General features: G+C 35.7%; 1 protein-coding gene across 13 annotated transcripts in view; it reads left to right on the top strand.

Annotated features, from left to right (window-relative positions):
- Nucleotides 1-135: 135 nt before the first annotated feature.
- Nucleotides 136-8,322, top strand: part of mub (poly(rC)-binding protein mub) — a 155,149-nt gene continuing 146,962 nt past the window's right edge. For all 13 annotated transcript variants that reach the window (XM_069831478.1, XM_069831477.1, XM_069831476.1 and 10 more), the window contains exon 1: nt 136-271. The gene's annotated coding sequence lies outside the window, so the exon portion shown is untranslated. The remainder of the gene's footprint in view (nt 272-8,322) is intronic.

The raw sequence follows: 8,322 nt of genomic DNA, 5'->3' as shown, positions 1-8,322 counted from the left end.
TATGATAGCATGTATATAACTTTTGTTGACGCTATGGTGTATGAAAGCGCGCTAAAGCATATTAGTGATGCTTATTACATAAATTCGCGGAGGGATATAACTTCTTGTAGCAGCGTCACCTGCGCCATTTTGCAGGTCGCCACTTTGTCCTTGGAACATCGCTGCCAGCCTGCTGCCATCCATACAGTGTTCCTTCATTTGTGACCTGAACACCCCAGAAATAATCCCGGTATTCCTGGACCTGCCAGTTTTATATCCCGAGTGTATAAAGGTATGTTTATAACTATTCCTTCAACCATTTATGTGAATTTAACATACTAGTCCCTGCACAAAGTCATTTACAACTTCCTGAGCCATCTCCATTGACGCCATAATTGATCTATCCAAATTATGTTTCAAATGTGCTACTACGTAGCAAATATTTTCATCATCAGTATTTCACACTGTACCTAGAGTAAAATTGGAGCCGTAAAATTTCATTGCGACTAGCTTTGAATTTTGAATTCGAGTGACGAGTCTGAACTTCATCGGTGTGCATTGCACGTGTAAGAACAAAGTTCATGGCCTAAGTGCCGGATGTATATTTATACGTGTGTTTCTGTTAGTATATTTAATAATTGTCTGTTACATATGGAGTTGGCAGTTTTGAATCATATCAGAAACAAGGCGCGTGATTGAATTAAATTTTTATCCTCTGTACCAATATAAGCTACCTTAGTCAGTCCCATGAAATCGGCCATCGTTACGGAACCCATTTCAGGCTACTTTTACATATTCATTACTAGTTCATATATATAATTTTCAAAATAGGGAGTACATTATATTTTGTTTAATTTAGGGTGCTCCTACCCTCATAAGCATAGAGGCTATATTGTTTAGTTGTCATATTGAATTCTTCCCACAAAGAATTTGTATTTTATTTTCTGCCTTGGGGACCCTGCCTTGTTTTGGGTATACCCTAATACAGAAATTGAGAGTTGTGCATTGACTTTGTGGTTGTTGTGCTTGACCTGTCTTTGTTTGTTCCTAGTTGCCTGTACCACCCAGCTTGTATGTTTTTGCTGAACCAGGTTGGTCCAGTGGCTTTGTAGTTGTGATTGCTGTCTAGGAATGAGAGTCACTGCATCGCGTTCACTAACGTGATGCACTGACCCGAACACAAAAGTATCAGTTAGGCAATAACATAATTTGGTGTATTACGTGTCTGAATGCTGTTCTACGGGAGCAGATGAGGTTGCGAACAGAAAAAACAATGCAGACATGTTTTTCTGTTGGAATAGACTTAAATAACGAATTGACACTCGAAGCAAGTTCCTGGTTCCAACCACCCCTACGCCCTCTAATGGCTTCCCCCGCTCTTGGCATGTAGCCTTCACCCCCGCTGACCTTCTGGGCTGGCGGTACCCGTCATGTGTGATCATCCCCATGTGCTTACAAAATTCCACAGAAGCCTGGCTGGCAGTGAACTGATGTTTTTCTGATGATTAAAAACTGGTAAAGATTCATCCCGAACCTGGTAAAATCCTGCTATCCAGTTCACGGTCTTATCTTTGGGGTCCATACCGTACCTTCCTTTCGATTGTAGCATAGTTCGGGGTGGATTTTATTTCGTTAATGTGGCTGGGAGTTCACAGATCTTTTCTTACATTTTTATTTATTTTGCAGTTATTGGAGATTGACATATCACATTGTGAGAATCCCTGGAAGGTTAGTCGGTCTGTTAAATTGGACAGGAACTGTTATTACCTAAATTTAAATGCATTATTAATTTGTCATTAGGGTGTCAAATCAGAGCCTAAACACTTGGACAACAGAGGTGAGTATGGATTATGTCAGAGGGCCAGGGTTGTTTGGGGCAGGATCTGGCCTTGTGTGTCTTGTCCTCTATCAAATAGGAACACAAGAGAGCAACTCACATGACTGCACTGATACCTGCCGGCATTGTTGCTAGAGTTATGATATTTTCTAAAAGCCCGCCACCCTCTCAAGATACTAATGGCAGGAGATCCAGGCCACAGTAGGAGATGCAACCAATTATTTTACCAAAGTGTCATACCGAAATTCAAATTTAATTACGTGATACAACAATTAAGAATTTTTGCTTCGGGCGTTCTATTGTTATTGCCTTAATAGGTTATGAGTGGAGTCAGAGTTCGTATATTACATATTTTATACTGTAAAAATTTTCAAATTGATGAAGTTTTGTCTTCTAACATGTAACATTATTTTTGTACTACTTTTGACTTCTAATGTTCTGAAACAGCTTTCTTCAGTTAATAAATATGCCTTTTGAAGGCCAACAATTGCAGGTATGGCATGCATTATAGAGAATATTTATTTTTTTTACAACTGAATATAATCAAATGTGAATTAACTTACAGTAAGGAAACGTCTTTCCGCTATAGCTGTGAGGAGGGTCAGAGTATATGCTGAAATTACAGTGGGGAAAAAACATTGAGATCTGTTGTAACACACTGAAGACCCTAAATCATATTTTTAGTTGCTGTAAAAAGCTTTTTATTTATTTATTTTTGTTGCATTTGAATTGGTGTAGATTTCATATTGTGGTTTTAGAGCAAGTGTTTTAATCTGATCGCGAAAATTTTGGTTAGTTTTGTTTTATAAACAACTATAAGAACGCTTATTCGATCAAAGTGAATGCGCTACATCCACAGCTGTAATATTCCAAACATGGAGTTTTATAAAATTATAAAATTACTCAATTTCTTTAATGCTGTTTATATGTTTCATAATATTATATAAAAAACCTGGACTCTAATGACTTTCTTGGAAATGACAGAATTAATTATACTTTTCACTTTCCGACAAAATAATAATAATAATAATAATAATAATAATAATAATAATAATAATGATAATGATCATAATCACCCCTGAGGCATTTCGTTCCTTCCCCCTGCAAAATATGTTTGAAAGGACTTCTGTTGTTTATTTACGTGGTACTTCATTCAGCTAATATGTTCCTTAAAAGTCAAACTACAGTGCGTGTTGGTAGTATATTAAAACAATTCACTTAAATAGATTTTTTATTTCTTGGTTACTAGTATCACAGTCTACTATATACAGTCACGAAGCTTGAGTTTTGAGGGTGCTAGAAACAATAGACTGTGACGGTACTATTTTGCATTGCCTGTAATGAGGCGATATTAGCGATCCTAGTGGTGAGCAACTATCTAATGTTTGCATATTTACTACGTATTGAGCTTCGCGACTGTATATACTAGACTGTGCTAGTATTTTTTTTGTAAACAATTATGCAAGGGTGTCCTTTGCACACTCTAATAAGACTACGTCAACGGAAGTTTCTTAAATGCATATTTTATACAGAATGACCCAAAAAAAACACATACAGATCGAATGGTAAAATGATACTTTATTGACAAGCTCTGATTATTATAGCATTGCACTCTAGTGTTTACATTAGTGACTAATTGTCAGAATGAAAGTGAAAGGCAGATAATTTGAAATTCATCAACCAATCAATCAATCAAATCAATCAATCAATCTTCTTAATGTATCCAGCTGTTTGCTGAGCAACATTGTAGTCTTTTCAGTTCTTGTTTTCCATGAGAAATTTTGATTGGTGTTCATTATAAATGCTAGTAGCTAGAGTTTGGGTGTAGTCAATATATTCATGAAATTCATGGGAAGATTAAAAATATAATCTAAGTTCAGTAATGGGTATTGACTTTTAGGCCACCCTATATATCTTCTTAAACTAGTATATTTGCTAGTTTGTGTGCTGTAAAGAAATATACAGTATAATAAATAAAGTGTATGGTAATCCTAACTGCGAGTTGGTTAGAGATTTTAAATATTCAGGACACAAAATCTTGGTAATGGAAATAGAAATTCATCAGTGATTAACAATTGATGACAAATGCTTCCAGCATTACAAACATTTCCTCCAAAATAGTTTTAGTATTACTGAACTCCAATGTTATAAGACAATACAAGCAGAATTACTATATAGGGCAGAAACATGGACAATAATTACAAAAAGAATGAAAAATACTCCGTGGCTTTTTAAAATAAAATTTTAAGAAACCGCTTTGGTCCTATTAATGAAAATAGAGTATGGAGAATTAAGAATGATAGAGAAATTAGAAGGCTATATATAAGTATCCTGATATCAAAGCAGCTCTGGAGAATAAGCAACATGTTCTCAGAAGAATGATTCCTTACTGGAGAGTGCATGGAGAGAACCCAGGTGGCCGAAGACCTCTTGTCAGGCAGAAACTGCAAATGAAGTCAAAATGGACCTCTTCATAGGTGGATGTGAACACCAGGCAGAGGACAGAGTGACTGGAGGATATGTGAACAAGTAAAAAACCTTATTTGGTTTGATGTGCCACACAATTGATTGATTTGATAATTAAGTGTTAACTTAATCATATCTTTTCCTGATCGGAAATAACTGGTTTTTATAATATGCAATTGGATGGACCATTGTACAGGGGAATGTTACAGTGAGAGGGAAGGTTGAATTACCTTCAGCACACCTACATGAAAAGTCCTGCCTAGGCCTATGTTTGCATACTTCAAAAAAACTTCACTTCAGTCAAGTAGATGTTTTAAATTGGAGACGTGCTAGAAGAGACGTTAAACTAGTAGTGGTATTTTCGTTGACAGCATATTATCTGCTAACAGATGATTGGAAGGGTTGGTGTAATGACTCTCGCCTCATACAGCATGTTAGGAGTTGCCAGATTTTACATTTGTATTATATTTCTAGCATGATTATGCATTAGTTGCATACGTTTTTATGTCTGTAAAATAAGTTCTGCTGAACTTCAAATTTAACGATACTCTAGTAAGTTGTCTTATATTTGTGAAGGATATGGCAATATGTATTGTGTTCTAATACTTTCTTAAGAAGGTGAGTGTTTTCCGGGCTAAGTGGCTGTGGTCTACTGGCAATGTTACATCCAGAATTTTGTCTACAGCAGCAATAGACATGGCGAGGCAGTCAAGGGCGCAGTGATCTCAGGTTGCCAGGGACAAATGATGCTTTGACGGATTTCGTGTTATAATTAAATGCGGGAGATTGGGTGTGACTTCCTATTGTCTGTGTGGTCTTTGCTGGGGCTTCAATGATTTGGTTGCAGACTGTAATGTGGACTGCAGGGGGTGAATGGGTTTCATGCATGTGTTTCTCAGTGTCGGATACTACATGTGTTTCTCAGTGTCGAATACTACGCATTATTGAGTTTTAGACACTCTTCTTTATGGTTGAAATTGTTCTTGTGTTTATAAATTTCACCATAAAGAAGTTCTGAAATTCGGTAAGGTGTGGTGTCTAGTGCTGAGAAACAAAACCCATTCACCTGCAGCAGTCTTAACACCACAATCTGCAACCAAATCGTTGGAGCACCTGGTGCAGATTGCACAGACAATAGTAAGTCACACCCAATCGACCCTATAAATTATGACACGAAACCAGTTGAAACATCATTCATCCCTTGCACACTGAGTTCTCTACACCCATGACTGCCTCACCACTGAAGGTGTCTACTGCAGCTGTAGAAGAAAAATTTGGACGTAACATCACCAGTAGGTGATGGCCTCTTAGCCTGAAAAACACTCAACCCATTGACGCTGGCCATGAAAGCCTATTTTCGAAAATTTTGCTAAGAGTTTATGTCAACATCAGATTAGCATTTTTGTTTATTGTGTATATTTAAACTCTGCTGCAGTGTGATGGCAGACATTAATTGGTTTAAAATGTTCAGAAAATGTTGACTAAGATGTCTTAATTTTTTATGAGAAGTTCTGGTAACCCCAGGAAAGATAATTACACATATAGAGAACCTTCTGTGTATTGAACAGATTGGTATGTAAGAAAATGATTGTAGACAATTCTCTGAAAAAAGTATTAAATTTATTCCTGAAAATATAGTTATGAATGTACCAAGACCAGTTTCATGTGTAAAATGTTTAAGGAAATTTGTATACTTGCATGGAAGAGTTTTCTTTGAAACATGTATGCCTCTCTGTGTTCTTATATAAGTTGTCAGCCACTTTTAAGGCTATGGGCGATGGATTTTTGCCAGGCAATTTAATTTGTCACCATATTCTTTTATTGACTTTGTGACTAGTATTAGATATTTCTTTTGTTGACTGTTGTCTGAAACAAATTCAAAATGTCACCACACGATATGGACTCTGTATGACATCACCTTAAAACCTACATGTACTGAACAGGATTGTGTGCTAAGGAATCATTTTTATTGCAGTGGCGAATTCATGCTCTGAATGGAGTTTCTGTAATGTCTTTTGTTTGTAATATTAGTACATTATTTGTAATCTTTGAAGGAATAATTCACATCCTTCACTGTATTCGTTTGCAGAATTGAGTGAAAAATACGTCAAAATTTATAGTTAGTAAACTAAGATCTGCACCTACTATTATAATACTCAGTATGCAAAGTAGCAAACAAGTTATCAATTCTATTCTTTTGTTCTCTAGCAACCACTGTCTTGTAAATAGGGAGAATATCAAGCAGTTAATCTACTATATAATGATTCCTGAATTAGATTATCGTACCTATTAACATTTTTTGTATTTAAATTGATCATTATATTCTCATTACAGTTCTGTTACGCATCGTGATATTGATTCCACAGCTGCTTCAAGTTTGTACACGTACCTGTAGATCAGGTAGTTGTATGAGAACTTAAGGTTAGACTGGCACTGTGGGCCTTGACTTTTCGAAGATTTCAAAGCCAAGACTATGTTAAAAATTCTATGAGTTTTTATCTTGAAAGGCTGTGTTACAGTGTACCGTACCTGAATTAAAAGCTTACCACTAAAGCATTACTTTAACTGCCTGTAGCTACTCCATTGGTTTCAAATATAGTAAAAATTGTGACCCTGCCTAGGAAAAGGGACGCCAATTCGAAATTCGTAATTTTACAGAACGAAAAAATGACCTGAGTGAAAAAAATCGATTTTTGGATCTTAACGTCATCTGATCGAACTTTGAATTATGTGACTTTACTGCCATCGATGTGGAAGCAGTTTGCAATACAACGAATATGTTATTTTTTTTTATAAAGGTCCGCAAATATTGAATCCTTAATAATATATCTCTTTCTTGACAAAATATAATTTTCCTCCAATAAACACAGTGCGCTCGACAAAAATATGAATGTTGATCTGAGCAATGCTGATATACAATGCTTTCACCTAATTTTAAAGCCATTTTTGCAGAAAGGACAGTTTCATAATATTAACTCGTAATCCATATAAGATCTTCAATTTTTTATTCAAACTTTTTTTTTAATGTTCGGAATTTAATTCTGAAGTAGAATAAAACAAAAACAGAAAATTGATTTTTCCAAATTAAGGTTCCATTTCCTAAGCAGGATCACTATGTTGTATAGTTCTGTGTAAAATCACTTGAAACCTTTAAGATGATGACGATGAAAATGTTGATCTTTGACATCCATACTATTTTACATCTGCAAAGGAAATTTCTTATTACTCGCAATTCCTTTCTTGTTCCAGAATGAATTTCTCAGCATATATTTTTCTTCAGCAGTTCCAGAATATGAGGATTTGTCCTGCACACTTCGTCTTTAATATTTCCCCAAAGCTTAAAATAAAAAAAAAAACTAGGGAGAATCAAGACTATTGCAGATTTATGCTCCTTAATATATCATCGAAGACGTCTTCTGCTGACAGCTGTGTTTTGAGCTTGTTAAATGTCTCTGAATGAGTACTCTAAGATTGAGAAAACACAGAATAAACAGTCGAGAATTGAATTCTCTCATTACCCATGGATGGGAGTTGAGTTTTCTGCTAGATATTAATCGATGTGAGTGAGAATTTATTTTGTAGTGATAACATAATTTAATTGGATGTTTCTTGGTTTATTATAGAACAGCAAGTGTTTTCTCATACTCGTCACCAACTTTGATTGATAAATACAAAGAAGGTTTATCCACACCTGTGGCGTAACGGTTAGTGTGTCTGGCCGCGAAACCAGGTGGCCCGGGTTCGATTCCTGGTCTGAGCAAGTTAGCTGTTGAAGTTTTTTCTGGTGTTTTCCTTCAACCCAGTATGAACAAATGCTGGATAACTTTCAGTGCTGGACCTCGGACTCATTTCACTGGCATTATTACTTTCAATTTCATTCAGATGCTAAATAACTTAATATGTTGATAAGCATCGTAAAATAACCTACTAAAATTAAAAAAAAATAAAAACCAATGAAGGTTTGAAGAGAGTTTTCTGGGAGTTAGTCTCTAGTGGTAGTCTGTATTTGTCTTACAGAGCTGGTGTAGTTGAGATATTTT

This window comes from Periplaneta americana, chromosome 7, assembly GCF_040183065.1.
Source record: "Periplaneta americana isolate PAMFEO1 chromosome 7, P.americana_PAMFEO1_priV1, whole genome shotgun sequence".
NCBI lineage: Eukaryota > Metazoa > Arthropoda > Insecta > Blattodea > Blattidae > Periplaneta > Periplaneta americana.
Note: the sequence above shows the minus strand (reverse complement) of the source record. Positions and strands in the feature narration are given on the sequence as shown.